This window comes from Balaenoptera musculus, chromosome 1 (assembly GCF_009873245.2).
Source record: "Balaenoptera musculus isolate JJ_BM4_2016_0621 chromosome 1, mBalMus1.pri.v3, whole genome shotgun sequence".
NCBI lineage: Eukaryota > Metazoa > Chordata > Mammalia > Artiodactyla > Balaenopteridae > Balaenoptera > Balaenoptera musculus.
Genome location: NC_045785.1, coordinates 81028126 through 81044026, shown reverse-complemented (window position 1 = coordinate 81044026; position 15901 = coordinate 81028126). Strand labels below are relative to the sequence as shown.

The window sequence follows — 15901 nt, the reverse complement described above, 5'->3', positions numbered from 1 at the left end:
TATCAATAAATACTGTACAGTACTGTAAATGTGTTTTCTCCTGATTTTCTAAATAATATTTTCTCTAGCTTACTTTATTGTAAGAATACAATATATTATACATATATAAAATATATGTTAATCGATTGTTCATGTTATTGGTAAGGCTTCCTGTCAACAGTAGGCTATTAGTAGTTAAGTTTTGGGGGAGTCAAAAGTTATGCACAGACTTTTTTTTTTCTTTACTATATTTTATATATACTTTTTAAAAAATATCTTTATTGGAGTATAATTGCTTAACAATGGTGTGTTAGTTTCTGCTTTATAACAAAGTGAATCGGCTACACATATACATATATCGCATTATCTCCTCCCTCTTGAGTCTCCCTATACACAATTTTTGATTGTGCCCCTAACCCCTGCATTGTTTAAGGGTCAACTGGATTCACTCCTGTGGTGATCTCATGAACTCATGGCTTTAGATGTAGTCTGTATGCTGACAAAACCCAAATTTCTATCTCCAGACTTAACTTTTCTCCTGAACTCCAGATTGGTATATACAACTGCCTATTTAATATTTCCACTAACAGACATCTCAAATTTCACATGGCAAGACAACTTTTAATTTCCACCCTGCAAAGCTGTACCACCCATAGTCTTCCCCATCTCTGTTAATAACTCACATTTTTCCTATTGTTAGATTTAAATACCTTGCCTCTCATTTACCCCATCTCACCCATCAGGAAATCTTGTTGCCTGTACCTTCAAAATATATCCGAAGCCAGACCACCTCCCTTGTCTTAACCACTATCAACTCTCACCTGGATTATTGCATTGCTCCCTAAAGTATTTTTCAACATAGCAACCAGGGTAATCCTCTTAAAATAGAAGATGGATTTTGTCTTCTCTCTGCTTAAAACCCTCTAATGGCATCCTTATGATGACCTACAAGGCCCTATGTGATCCAGTTTCCCTATTACCTAGCCAACCTTTTCTACTACTCTCTCTCACCTGCTTCTACTGTTCCAGCCACATTGGCCCCCTTCCTGCTTCTCATACCTGCCAGGCATGCTCCTGCCTCAAGGCTTTTGCATCAGCTTTTCTGTCTAAAGTGCTCTCCCCTGAGATATATTCATAACTCACTCTCTCTCCTCTTCAAATCTTAGCTGTCATCTTTCCAGTAAAGCCCACACACCCTGACTTCCTCATTTAAAATTGGAACCACTCTTGATCTCTCTTAGCCTGCTCTATGTTTTTTTAATAGCATTTGTCACCTTCTAACGTACTATATAATGTGTGTACTTATTATGTTTATTGTTTATAGCTGTTCTCCTCTCACTGGGATGTAAACTCCACAAAAGCAGGAATTTTTGTCTCTTTTGTTCGCTGATGAATCTCTTTCACCTAGAACAATGTCTGGTAGCTATTAAGCACTAACAAATATAGTCAAATACTGAAGTATCATTCACTCTCACTTATAAAGTTCCTTCGGGCTTATGTCTCAATGGTAACATATCAGACTTCATTGAATGTTAGTAGCCATGAGATGAATAGTACCAATGGAGGCCTCTATTTTTATTAAAATTCTTACCCTTATTACTTTTAGGCTTGAACTAATTTATTTCAAACTTTGGTCTTCTGGGTTAGGGCTAACTAATTTGTCTGAGAGATATTTGCTAGAAATAAAAGTCCAACAGTTAATCCTGATAATGAGTTTTTATTCAGGAGGCTTATGTATTACCACAATCCATTCATTTATGGAACAGATAAAGCTGTTCAAGTTGTGCTTTTAAGGGTGTCTACAAGATTCAGACCCAAATATATTGAAACTGAATACACAAACATATTTGGCAACTCTATAACAGCCCAACTCCCTGATTCACTACTCCCTAGAATGCCTACAAAGAAACATGTTCAATTTACATTTCTGTTTAGTGTCAGAACATTCCTAATTCACCAGCTGTGAGAAAGTTACGATGAAAAATTAATTCCATAAATTATTGATTCCTGGATTGAAAATGTGAAATTCAACTAGAAAGCGTAGAATCAGTAAGAAATAGATATTTCATAAACCTTGCAATGCCATATTTCCACATTAGTTGCAGAGTGACAACCTGTTATGAGACTGCAAAAATATCTTAATGTTTTTTTGTGAGATGCCTCTGTTTCAGAAACAACAACAAAGCCTTGAATCTACGTAGTGGCTTGAACACTTGGATAGATCTAAAATAATTAATGTATTTCAGTATTTTTTCCCTTTTAGTCAATTGCAAATGTTGAACAATCATCTTCTTTTGAGGCTCCACTGCACGTTCTTTATGTTATCTGCTTCATTCTTGATGTTCTGGCCTTGATATTGTAGCCCATCAAAAGGACACACACACACACAGGGAATTGTAGAGGAAGTTGGATGAAAGAAAAGTGGCTGTTTTCAAATAGCCCTTCACCAGTTTTCTTTGATATGAAAAACTGACACAGTACTATATTCTCAGACCCTGACCAGGTATAATTCTTATTTTTAAATGATTGGATTTAAACAATTTATTGTTTTGGAAACAACAGGACCAATTTAATTAAACCCTCGGATGTTTTAAAAACATCCAAAGCTTTTGGCTTCAATAGCTTTTCTGTTTCTAAATAGGTTTGAGTATGAATGTATATGACTTAGATAATAAAAGCAAACATTCAGTTCTCTACTTAGGCACTGAGAAAAAATTTTGCACTCTCTCACCTCACTGGTCCTATTTGTCCTCCTTGACCTAAATCTCTCCCGGTTTTCAGCTGTCTCTCGTGGTAATCCCTTGTGCTGCTGTTGGTCTAATGTGATTATTGAGCACAGCTGTAATTCAGTGATGACTTCCTCAAGGTTTAGATATTTTGACGGATTATTTTTAGCCTCAGTCCCCAGTCATAACGTAAAAACAACTAAGATGAAAACTGAACACACTAGCAAACAAGTAAGTCTGACAACTTAAAAATCCCTAAATTTATTTTATTTTATTTTATTTATTTTTTACTGTATATGTGAACTTTTACTGGGAATTTAAAGTCTTGTTTTATAGTAGTGTGGATTAGTGAATTTTTTCTATATTTTGAAAATTTTCTCCAAATTTTTTGTCAGTGAGCCCATAGCTGATAATGAATATTAAAACAAACAAACAAAAAAACAATGTAGAACAACAATAAATACCCACCCAAGGGCAACAACAAGAAAAAATCAAGACTTAATTTGACTATAGTCTGTAAGGTTAAAAGAATGGAAAGAGAATATAAATAAATTTAGTCAAATAAATAAATCATCCTTCTAGTAAATATGTATGTTTCATCTGAAAGAATGAAAGAAAATGCATATAATACCATCTTTTTTGTTTGTTTTTTTTATACAGCAGGTTCTTATTAGTCATCCATTTTATACACATCAGTGTATACATATCAATCCCAATTTCCCAATTCATCACACCACCACCCCCACCCCCCGCAGCTTTCCCCCCTTGGTGTCCATACGTTTGTTCTCTACATCTGTGCCTCTATTTCTGCCCTGCAAACCGGTTCATCTGTACCATTTTTCTCGGTTCCACATATATGCGTTAATATATGATATTTGTTTTTCTCTTTCTGACTTACTTCACTCTGTATGACAGTCGCAAGATCCATCCACGTCTCTAGAAATGACCCAATTTCGTTCCTTTTTATGGCTGAGTAATATTCCATTGTATATATGTACCACAACTTCTTTTATCCATTCGTCTGTCACTGGGCATATAGGTTGCTTCCATGACCTGGCTATTGTAAATAGTGCTGCAATGAACATTGGGGTGCATGTGTCTTTTTGAATTATGGTTTTCTCTGGGTATATGCCCAGTAGTGGGATTAGTGGGTCATATGGAAATTCTATTTTTAGTTTTTTAAGGAACCTCCATACTCTTCTCCATAGTGGCTGTATCAATTTACATTCCCACCAACAGTGCAAGAGGATACCCTTTTCTCCACACCTCTCCAGCATTTGTTGCTTGTAGATTTTCTAATGATGCCCATTCTAACTGGTGTGAGGTGATACCTCATTGTAGTTTTGATTTGCATTTCTCTAATAATTAGTGATGTTGAGCAGCTTTTCATGTGCTTCTTGGCCATCTGTATGTCTTCTTTGGAGAAATGTCTATTTAGATCTTCTACCCATTTTTGGATTGGGCTGTTTGTTTTTTTAATATTGAGCTGCATGAGCTGTTTATATATTTTGGAGATTAATCCATTGTCCGCTGATTCATTTGCAAATATTTTCTCCCATTCTGAGGGTTGTCTTTTTGTCTTGTTTATGGTTTCCTTTGCTGTGCAGAAGCTTTGAAGTTTCATTAGGTCCCATTTGTTTATTTTTGTTTTCATTTCCATTACTCTAGAGGTGGATCAAAAAAGATCTTGCTGTGATTTATGTCAAAGAGTGTTCTTCCTATGTTTTCCTCTAAGAGTTTTATAGTGTCCAGTCTTACATTTAGGTCTCTAATCCATTTTGAGTTTATTTTTGTGTAGGGTGTTAGAGAGTGTTCTAATTTCATTCTTTTACATGTAGTTGTCCAGTTTTCCCAGCACCACTTATTGAAGAGACTGTCTTTTCTCCATTGTATATCCTTGCCTCCTTTGTTATCGATTAGTTGACCATAGGTGCATGGGTTTATCTCTGAGCTTTCTATCTTGTTCCATTGATCTGTTTCTGTTTTTGTGCCAGTACCGTATTGTCTTGATTACTGTAGCTTTGTAGTATAGTCTGAAGTCAGGGAGTCTGATTCCTCCAGCTCCATTTTTTTCCCTCAGGACTGCTTTGGCTATTCGGGGTCTTTTGTGTCTCCATACAAATTTTAAGATTTTTTGGTCTAGTTCCATAAAAATGCCATTGGAAATTTGATAGGGGTTGCATTGAATCTGTAGATTGCTTTGGGTAGTATAGTCATTTTCAAAATATTGATTCTTCCAATCCAAGAACATGGTATATCTCTCCATCTGTTGGTATCATCTTTAATTTCTTTCATCAGTGTCTTATAGTTTTCTGCATACAGGTCTTTTGTCTCCTTAGGTAGGTTTATTCTTAGGTATTTTATTCTTTTTGTTTCAGTGGTAAATGGGAGTGTTTCCTTAATTTCTCTTTCAGATTTTTCATCACTAGTGTATAGGAATGCAAGAGATTTCTGTGCATTAATTTTGTATTCTGCAACTTTACCAAATTCATTGATTTGCTCTAGTAGTTTTCTGGTGGCATCTTTAGGATTTTCTATGTATAGTATCATGTTATCTGCAAACAGTGACAGTTTTACTTTTTCTTTTCCAATTTGTATTCCTTTTATTTCTTTTTCTTCTCTGATTGCTGTGGCTAGGACTTCCAAAACTATGTTGAATAATAGTGGTGAGAGTGGACATCCTTGTCTTGTTCCTGATCTTAGAGGAAATGCTTTCAGTTTTTCTCCATTGAGGATGATGTTTGCTGTGGGTTTGTCATATATGGCCTTTATTATGTTGAGGTAGGTTCCCTCTATGCCCACTTGCTGGAGAGTTTTTATCATAAATGGGTATTGAATTTTTTCGAAAGCTTTTTCCACATCTATTGAGATGATCATTTGGTTTTTATTCTTCAATTTGTTAATACGGTGTATCACATTGATTTGCATATATTGAAGAATCCTTGAATCCCTGGGATAAATCCCACTTGATCATGGTCTATGATCCTTTTAATGTGTTGTTGGATTCTGTTTGCTAGTATTTTGTTGAGGATTTTTGCATCTATATTCATCAGTGATATTGGTCTGTAATTTTCTTTTTTCGTAGTATCTTTGTCTGGTTTTGGTATCAGGGTGATGGTGGCCTCATAGAATGAGTTTGGGAGTGTTCCTTTCTCTGCAATTTTTGGGAAGAGTTTGAGAAGGATGGGTGTTAGCTCTTCTCTAAGTGTTTGATAGAATTCACCTGTGAAGCCATCTGGTCCTGGACTTTTGTTTGTTGGAAGATTTTTAATCACAGTTTCAATTTCATTACTTGTGATTGGTCTATTCATATTTTCTATTTCTTCCTGGTTCAGTCTTGGAAGGTTATACCTTTCTAAGAATTTGTCCATTTCTTCCAGGTTGTCCATTTTATTGGCATAGAGTTGCTTGTAGTAGTCTCTTAGGATGCTTTGTATTTCTGTGGTGTCTGTTGTAACTTCTCCTTTTTCATTTCTAATATTATTGATTTGAGTCCTCTCCCTCTTTTCCTTGATGAGTCTGGCTAATGGTTTATCACTTTTGTTTATCTTCTCAAAGAAACAGCTTTTAGTTTTATTGATCTTTGCTATTGTTTTCCTTGTTTCTATTTCATTTATTTCTGCTCTGGTCTTTATGATTTCTTTCCTTCTGCTAACTTTGGGTTTTGTTTGTTATTCTTTCTCTAGTTCCTTTAGGTGTAAGGTTAGATTGTTTACTTGAGCTTTTTCTTGTTTCTTGAGGTAGGCTTGTATAGCTATAAACTTCCCTCTTAGAACTACTTTTGCTGCATCCCATAGGTTTTGGATCATTGTGTTTTCATTGTCATTTGTCTCTAGGTATTTTTTGATTTCCTCTTTGATTTCTTCAGTGATCTCTTGTTTATTTAGTAACGTATTGTTTAGCCTCCATATGTTTGTGTTTTTTACATTTTTTTCCCTGTAATTCATTTCTAATCTCATAGTGTTGTGGTCAGAAAAGATGCTTGATATGATTTCATTTTTCTTAAATTTACTGAGGCTTCATTTGTGACCCAAGATGTGATCTATCCTGGAGAATGTTCCATGCGCACTTGAGAAGAAAGTGTAACATGCTGTTTTTAGATGGAATGTCCTATAAATATCAATGAAATCTATCTGGTCTATTGTGTCATTTAAAGCTTCTGTTTCCTTATTTATTTTCATTTTGGATGATCTGTCCATTGGTGTAAGTGAGGTGTTAAAGTCCCCCACTATTACTGTGTTACTGTCAATTTCCTCTTTTATAGCTGTTAGCCATTGCCTTATGTACTGAGGTGCTCCTATGTTGGGAGCATATGTATTTAGAATTGTTGTATCTTCTTGGATTGATCCCTTGATCATTATGTAGTGTCCTTCCTTGTCTCTTGTAACATTCTTTATTTTAAAGTCTATTTTATCTGATATGAGTATTGCTACTCCAGCTTTCTTTTGATTTCCATTTGCATGGAATATCTTTTTCCATCCCCTCACTTTCAGTCTGTATGTGTCCCTAGGTCTGAAGTGGGTCTCTTGTAGACGGCATATAGATGGGTCTTGTTTTTTGTATCCATTCAGCAAGCCTGTGTCTTCTGGTTGGAACATTTAATCCATTCACGTTTAAGGTAATTATCGATATGTATGTTCCTATGACCATTTTCCTAATTGTTTTGGGTTTGTTTTTGTAGGTCCTTTTCTTCTCTTGTGTTTCCCACTTGGAGAAGTTCCTTTAGCATTTGTTGTAGAGCTGGTTTGGTGGTGCTGAATTCTCTTAGCTTTTGCTTGTCTGTAAAGCTTTTGATTTCCCCATTGAATATGAATGAGATCCTTGCTGGGTAGAGTAATCTTGGTTGTAGATTCTTCCCTTTCATCACTTTAAGTATATCATGCCACTCCCTTCTGGCTTGTAGAGTTTCTGCTGAGAAATCAGCTGTTAACCTTATGGGAGTTCCCTTGTATGTTATTTGTCGTTTTTCCCTTGCTGCTTTCAATAATTTTTCTTTGTCTTTAATTTTTGCCAATTTGATTACTATGTGTCTCAGCGTGTTTCTCCTTGGGTTTATCCTGTATGGGACTCTCTGGCTATTTCCTTTCCCATGTTAGGGAAGTTTTCGACTATACTCTCTTCAAATATTTTCTCTGGTCCTTTCTCTCCCTCTTCTCCTTCTGAGACCCCTATAGTGCGCATGCTGTTGCGTTTAATGTTGTCCCAGAGGTCCCTTAGGCTGTCTTCATTTCTTTTCATTCTTTTTTCTTTATTCTGTTCCGCAGCAGTGAATTCCACCATTCTGTCTTCCAGGTCACTTATCAGTTCTTCTGCCTCAGTTATTTGCTACTGATTCCTTCTAGTGTGGTTTTCATTTCAGTTATTGTATTGTTCATCTCTTTTTGTTTGTTCTTTAATTCTTCTAGGTCTTTGTTAAATATTTCTTGCATCTTCTCAATCTTTGCCTCCATTCTTTTTCCTAGGTCCTGGATCATCTTCACTATCATTATTCTGAATTCTTTTTCTGGAAGGTTGCCTATCTCCACTTCATCTAGTTGTTTTTCTGGGGTTTTATCTTGTTCCTTCATCTGGTACATAGCCCTCTGCCTTTTCATCTTGTCTGTCTTTCTGTGAATGTGGTTTTTGTTCCACAGGCTGCAGGATTGTAGTTCTTCTTGCTTCTGCTGTCTGCCCTCTGGTGGATGAGGCTATCTAAGAGGCTTGTGCAAGTTTCCTGATGGGGGACTGGTTGTGGGTAGAGCTGACTGTTTCTCTGGTGGGCAGAGCTTGGTAAAACTTTAATCCACTTGACTGCTGATGTGTGGGGCTGGGTTCCGTCCCTCTTGGTTGTTTGGCCTGAGGCAACCCAACACTGGAGCCTACCTGGGGCTAATGGCAGACTCTGGGATGGCTCACTCCAAGGAGTACTTCTCAGAACTTCTGCTGCCAGTGTCCTTATCCCCACGGTGAGCCACAGCCACCCCCCACCTGTGCAGGAGACCCTCAAACACTAGCAGGTAGGTCTGGTTCAGTCTCCCCTGGGGTCACTGCTCCATCCCCTGGGTCCTGATGCACACACTACTTTGTGTGTGCCTTCCAGGAGTGGAGTCTCTGTTTCCCCCAGTCCTGTCGAAGTCCTGCAATCAAATCCCACTAGCCTTCAAAGTCTGATTCTCTAGGAATTTCTCCTCCCATTGCCGGACCCCCAGGTTGGGAAGCCTGACGTGGGGCTCAGAACCTTCACTCCAGTGGGTGGACTTCTGTGGTATAAGTGTTCTCTAGTCTGTGAGTCACCCACCCAGCAGTTATGGGATTTGATTTTATTGTGATTGTGCCCCTCTTAACATCTCATTGTGGCTTCTCCTTTGTCTTTGGATGTGGGGTATCTTTTTTGGTGAGTTCCAGTGTCTTCCTATCGATGATTGTCCAGCAGCTAGTTGTGATTCTGGTGTTCTCACAAGAGGGAGTGAGAGCACGTCCTTCTACTCTGCCATCTTGGTTCAGGGCCTCCAAAAATCCCTAAATTTAATATTGAGCTGGTTAAAGAAATTCCTACCTAGGCTTCCCTTCAAGGCCTAGTCAAGTTTCATCATATAATTCAGACACTTTCTGAAAAAAGGATAAAAGATACATAGTATCTATCTCTTTGCACTCTGCCTCAGATCAAGGGCCTACACCAAGTAGAAATTTTGTGGTTATCACTTTACCTGGAATGCACCACTTTTTGAGGCAGCCAGAATTGTATTAATCACCTTTCTCTCTTCGTCCTTTTACCTCCATTACCTTGTCCTGGTGTTCTACATCCACAGAAATGAGCTCCAAGAAAACAGCTGGGCAGGAAAGAGGGAGTGGACTGCATGTTGAGAAATGTCCCAATCTAGTATAGCATTGTAGGTAGGGGCAGAGAGAGGATGAACCTAAGAGCAGTGCAGACTGAGAATATTGTAGTTTTTCATGTGCTCCATCATTTCAGAGTAACAGATGATCAAACAGTGGGGTAGGAAAAGCCAGTAGAGCAAAACAGCAGTAGGTGAATGCCTAGTAGACATGGAAATTGAAATAAGAAATGGCATACATACAAGTGGGTAGGGAATAGGACCAAGGGAAATATACACATTTTGTCTGCTGATAAACACTAAGTCTAAGGACTCTTACTTATGAGTAGAGAAAAAAGTCAACATGGAGCCTATGACAGAATATTTCAGAGCAAGGGAAAGGAAATGGCATCATAAAGACTCAAAGGAAAAGCATGATCCAAAAGAAAACTTTAAGAGACTACTTGCAACCTTAGAGTACAAAAAGCCATGCATGTTCTATAAACATGCATCCAAAGTATGAGAAGAAAGATGTAAGATAACAGGCTGAGTGGAAAGTCAGTAGAATGTTACGAATGAAGTAAAGGAGGACTGGAATGATACAAAAATTATACAACCACAGAATTAAAATATCCACATTGGCAATAAAGAAAAACTTGATTCTGGAGGAATATTGAATACATAATGAGGATTATTTGAGACACTCCAGGATGAAGAGAGAAAGGTCAGAGGTAGGTGATACAGATAAAGGTGAGAAAAGGTAATAGGTATTCATGAAGAAGAAACCAAAACAAATGGGAGAAAAATCAAATGTTTGATGGGAAGAACACTTTCTTGATGAGAAAAAAGCCGTAGATGCAGACAAAGGAATAGCCATGTTTTTGGCAAAAATAAATGACAAAGACCTACATTTAGACATGGCTGGCCCCGGTTTTAACTTTTCAATAAATTTATTTATATTATTTATTTATTTTTGGCTGTGTTGGGTCTTCCTTGCTGCATGCAGGCTTTCTCTAGTTGCATCGAGCGGGGGACACTCTTCCTTCTGGTACACAGCTTCTCACTGCGGTGGCTTCTCTTGTTGTGGAGCACGGGCTCTAGGCCTACGGGCTTCAGTAGTTGTGGCTCAGGGGCTCCAGAGCACAGGTTCAGCAGTTGTGGTGCACGGGCTTAGTTGCTCCACAGCATGTGGGATCTTCCCGGCCCAGGGCTCAAACCCGTGTCTCCTGCATTGGCAGGCGGATTCTTAACCACTGCGCCACCAGGGAAGCCCCCCTGACACTGTTTTTAAATTACAGTGCTATGGAAGAAGTAGTCCAGACATCCATGAAGGAAATAAAAGATGTTGCCTAGAAAGAAGAAAAAATCATGTTAGCCTTGCACTTCTCTGTTGCCACACCAAATTACAGGAGATAATTACTACAAGCTGTTTTTCTGTCGACTGAGAGATAAGAAGGACTGGCAATAAGCACTAAATGAGTTAAATGAAGACATAAATCTAAAGAACTATAAATATGGCCACAGAAGATAAACACAAATGTAATGCACTCATTTACACAAGTCTTCAGATCCTTTCCATTTCTTGTCCTCTATGGCTCAGCACTTGCTCTGCTTCCCAGCCCAAGCAACCTTGTCAAAGGCTCTTGCCTTTCCTTCAATAATAAGTCTTGATTGCTCCAACTGTATTTTGTCTCCTGACACCACCATCTGGCTCAGCCTTCCCAGGCAGGTATTAAAGGCCAGCTTTGGCATGGCCTCTGTCATACATGCTACAGTGGGAGCTGTATGGCTCAATGGAATCCACATAGGCTCTGGATTCTCCAGTAGCTGCCAGTAGGGGCCCATGTCACAATCTAGAAGTGTGGGGTAGTTAACTCCTATCGAGCATATTTTGAGAAATGGGAGGAAAGAGATAGGACTGAGCACATAAGTTGTTCACTCTTCTTCCTCCCGATTGTTCCAAAATCCAGAACTTCCCTTGGCTTCTCCAAAGATGTCCTGTGTGACCAAGAAACGAGCTGTTTCTCATGAAGCTGAGCACAACTTGCCACCTTCTGTTTACTTCCTTCCTTGTTTTACTTTTTCCCTCACTGTTGCTTCCCTGGGACTGAACCCTCCAACAAAGCATTAGTTCCACAAGCTTTGCCTTAGGATCTGTTTTGTGGGGAGCCAGGTTAAAACAGTCAAAATTACTCTAGAGAAGATATGTAAAAATTATGAATGATAATCTGGATCCAAACATTCAAAATATCTCATTAACAGAGAAAGACGTAAGAAAGGACATAACAGAGGAGAGTGATGGAGAGGTATGCTAATTCCTTATCTTAAATAGGGGAAACTCAAAAGATGGAATTACACATTTGATTCTTGTGAATTGGAGAAATATAAGTTAAAGAATGTTTTAGGGAAAATAGGGTTAACTGGAGAATTAAAAATAGAACACTGACTTTTCAAAAACTAGAGAAAAGTAAATAAAATCTGATTTATAGAGAAAAAAGACAAAAAACAAGAAAGAAGCAAAAACCATAAAAATCTAGACAAAATGACAAAATTAATAAATTTAAATCTTATAAATGATGTTGAAGATATTTAAATAAAAATAAAAATGTACATTAGCAAAGACAAAACAGAATGGTAGAGGAGATGGTAACCACGTTTGGGAAGCTGTAAGCAAAAGGAGTGATAACTAATCTAATAAATCCAAGAAAGCTAAAGCCTAAGCCAGCAATGGGAAAAGTCAAAAAGTAACTCAGAACTCCCAAAGGCTTAGGAATTTGTTCCAGAGGTTCTGGTGTACCAGAGGTGTGATTAACATTCAGAAGAATTGTTGAAAGTCTGTTTAAGAAGCACTCAGAACCCAAGATGCCCTCATGGCCAGGTGATTCCATGTCTCTCACCTCAGCAGAACTGGAGGTTCTTTCTCTGAAGAGGGTAACATGAGGGTCTCTGACTGGGGGACTGCAAGTGCAGTTGGAAGTGGAGTTTGCTGAAAATAGGAGGATAAGAGAACAGTTACACATGGAAAGTGAGACCTTCAGCCATCTTTCCACAGTCACATGCTAGAATATTGGTATCAAGGTCATTTCCTCCAGGCAAGCAATAGGAAGATTGCTCTATGAAGCACTGAACCAGGTCGGGTGAAAAGACCTCAAGATACTGACACTGGTGTTTCACAAAAATTGAGCCCCATCAGCTGACCCTGCAGAGAGGCCCACTGTCAGCAGCAAGTCCCACTCAATCACACAGAGTTTTCAAAAAAGCTTTTGAGTCCCTAAAGTATGAGCAAACAGCCCACGAATTCCTCTAATGTAAAAAATAGAGACTAAAACAAACATAGAAAAAAAGCAAATTTGGGGAAATTCGCTGTTCAGAGAGTAAAACTTAAAAAAAATTATATCCTCAGATCGATAGGGGAAACATTGCATCAAAGGAACAAGAACAAAATACTATTAAGAAGAGAAATTTCAAAGAACAAAATAGAAAATATAATAGCAATAATGAAAAATGAAAAGCTGAATGGAAAGTTTGGGAGATAAAATTGAGGAAATACCTCAAGAAGTAAAGGACAAAGACAAAGAGATTAGTATGAAGGAATAGGTATTAATGGTCTCATGTCTAAATAATAGGAGTTCCAAAAATACAAACAGAGAAACTAGAGGGAGGAAGAAATTTTTAGCTAGTTTAGGAAATTTTTCTAGAACTGAGGGATGTGAGTTTCCAAACTGAAAAGGCCTGCCAAATGCTTAGGACAATGGATGAAAATACACCCGCATTGAGCACAGGTTCATACTATTTTACAACTCCGAGAACAAAGAGAGAATCCTAAAATTCTCCAGACTACTTATAAAGAATCAAGAACCACAATAGCATCAGACTTCTCAACAACAGCAACACTGGAAACAATATATTCAAAATTTGGAAGTAAAATTATGGTCAGAGTATCTGAATAGACATTTTCCCAAGAAGACATACAGATGGGCAACAGGCACATGAAAAGATGCTCAACATCACTAACCATTAGAGAAATGAAAATTCAAAGTGCAGTGATATCATCTCACACCTGTCAGAATGGCTGTTATCAAAGAGACAACAAATAACAAGTGTTGGTGAGGATGTAGAGAAAAGGGAATCCTTGTGCACTGTTGGTGGGAATGTAAATTGGTGTAGCCCCTGTGGAAAATAGTATGGAGATTCCACAAAAAACTGAAAAAAGAACTACCATATGATACAACAATTCTACTCCTGGGTATTTATCTGAAGAAAACAAAAACACTAATTAGAAAAGATATATGCACCCCTATATTCATAGCAGCATTATTTACAATAGCCAAGACATAGAAGCAACCTAAGTGTCCATCATCAGATGAATGGGTAAAGAAGATGTGGTGTATACATACAATGGAATATTACTCAGCCATAAAAAAGAATGAAATGTTGCCATTTGCAACAACATGGATGGACCCATAATACCCCAGAGGGTATTATGCTTACTGAAATAAGTCAGACAGGGAAAGACAAATAGTGTATGTTATCATTTATATGTGGAATCTAAAAAGTGGAATGAATGAATATAACAAAACAGAAACAGACCTATGTAGAGAACAAACTAGTGGTTACCAGTGGGGAGAGGTAAGGGGGGAGGGACAAGATAGGGGTAGGAGATTAAGAGGTACGAAATACTATGTATAAAATACATAAGCTACAAGGATATATCGTACAACATAGGGCATACAGCCAATATTTTATAATAACTTTAAATGGAGTATAACCTATAAAAATATTGGATCACTGTGTTGTACATCTGAAATTAATACAATATTATAAATCAACGATACTTCAATTTAAAAAACTACAGTTATAACTTCAGGGGGAAGAAAAACTGAATGGAAGGAAAAGTAATCATGTTACTTACTAACTTACTTAGCAGTAAGTAGTTTTTTCATGATTATAATAATGTAAACTCTAAATTCTGATACAACTAAAATTATTATACAACAATGTTGGGTAATGGGTGTCGGTAAATGAGAATCAAATTCTCATTTTTCAGAGCGAGATGACAATAGATAATATCTAAAACTGAAAAGTTAATTTGTGACAGATTATGTCACAGGGAGTTCATGTTATTTAGGGAAATAGAAGCAAACAAGAAATAGCTTAGAGACTTGAAAGTGGTTGCTGTAGGAAGTGGGATTGGGGTAGGTGGAGCCAGGCAGGGGACTGATGTTTGTTTTTTACTAAAGCTTGCAGAACTATTTCACTGTTTAAACTGTATGCATAACTTTGATGAAAATAACGGAAATGAATGGGTCCTTTTCCTAATTCTGTGCTTTTAAACTCATTTGACTTGTTTTGTGTTCAAAAACATTTTAATGATCATATTAAAGGCTATCATCTATCTTTTAAAGACACAATGAGACCCATCTTTTATGTTTCACTTACAATGTCTACAGTCATTACAAAAATTGTTAGGAAAAATAATTCCTATTATTTTCAGTATTTTTATTAAAAATTTATTATATGAGTAATTAATATATATTTAATATAAAAAACAAAGAATAGTAAATATAACATCAACAACAAATTCTAAAATCCAGAGCTAACTACTACCAATGTGTTAGGTATTTCTTTTTAGTAACGTATTCATATGTAGTGCACCAATTAGGTTTGTGTTTGGCTGCATGTAAGAGAAAATCCAAATCAACAGTAGTCTGAAATACTAAGTTTAACATACAAAGTTCTCTTCCCTCATGTAATAGCAGTCCTGAGATAGGTAGTCCAGGGTTGGTATAGTGGTTTCATGAGGTATTCAGGTACGTGGGTTACCACTCTGCCATCTCTAGGGTGTGGCCCTCATCCTCATGGTACAAAAGAGGGCTGATAGAACACATTTGTGCATGCTCACTTTGGCAGCACATATACTAAAATTGCAGTGATACAGAGAAGATTAGCATGGCCCCTGTGCAAGGATGACATGCAAATTTGTGAAGCGTTCCATATTCAAAAAAAAAAAAGAACGCATTTGTGCTTCAGGCAGCTTGATCTAGGAAAGAAGAGAAGAAATCCCCATCCTCTATAGAGAAACTTTCAGGAAGTATCACTCAACACTTTTATTTATACCTCATTGGTCAGAACCTAGTCACATGGTTACAGCTAACTGCAAGAAGGGCAGGGAAATGTAGTTTTCATTCTGAGTAGCCAAGTGCCCTGCTATAAAATTCAGGATTCTGTTGAGAAGGAAAAGGAGAAGACCAGAATTTAGGGTGGGATATTAGCAGTTATACTAGTCAAGATGTCCAGAGAAACAGAACCAATTAGACATATATATTAAGAGATTTATTTTAAGGAATTGGTCCACAGGATTATGGGGGCTGGCAAGTCTGAAATTTGTAGGGCAGGCTGGAA

At 37.4% G+C, this 15901-nt stretch overlaps 1 non-coding gene across 1 annotated transcript; it reads left to right on the top strand.

Annotated features, from left to right (window-relative positions):
- Window positions 1-15393: 15393 nt before the first annotated feature.
- LOC118887012 lies at window positions 15394-15500 on the top strand. The gene has a single exon (XR_005017855.1). It is a non-coding gene; the product is annotated as a U6 spliceosomal RNA (small nuclear RNA).
- The last annotated feature ends 401 nt before the right edge of the window (window positions 15501-15901 follow it).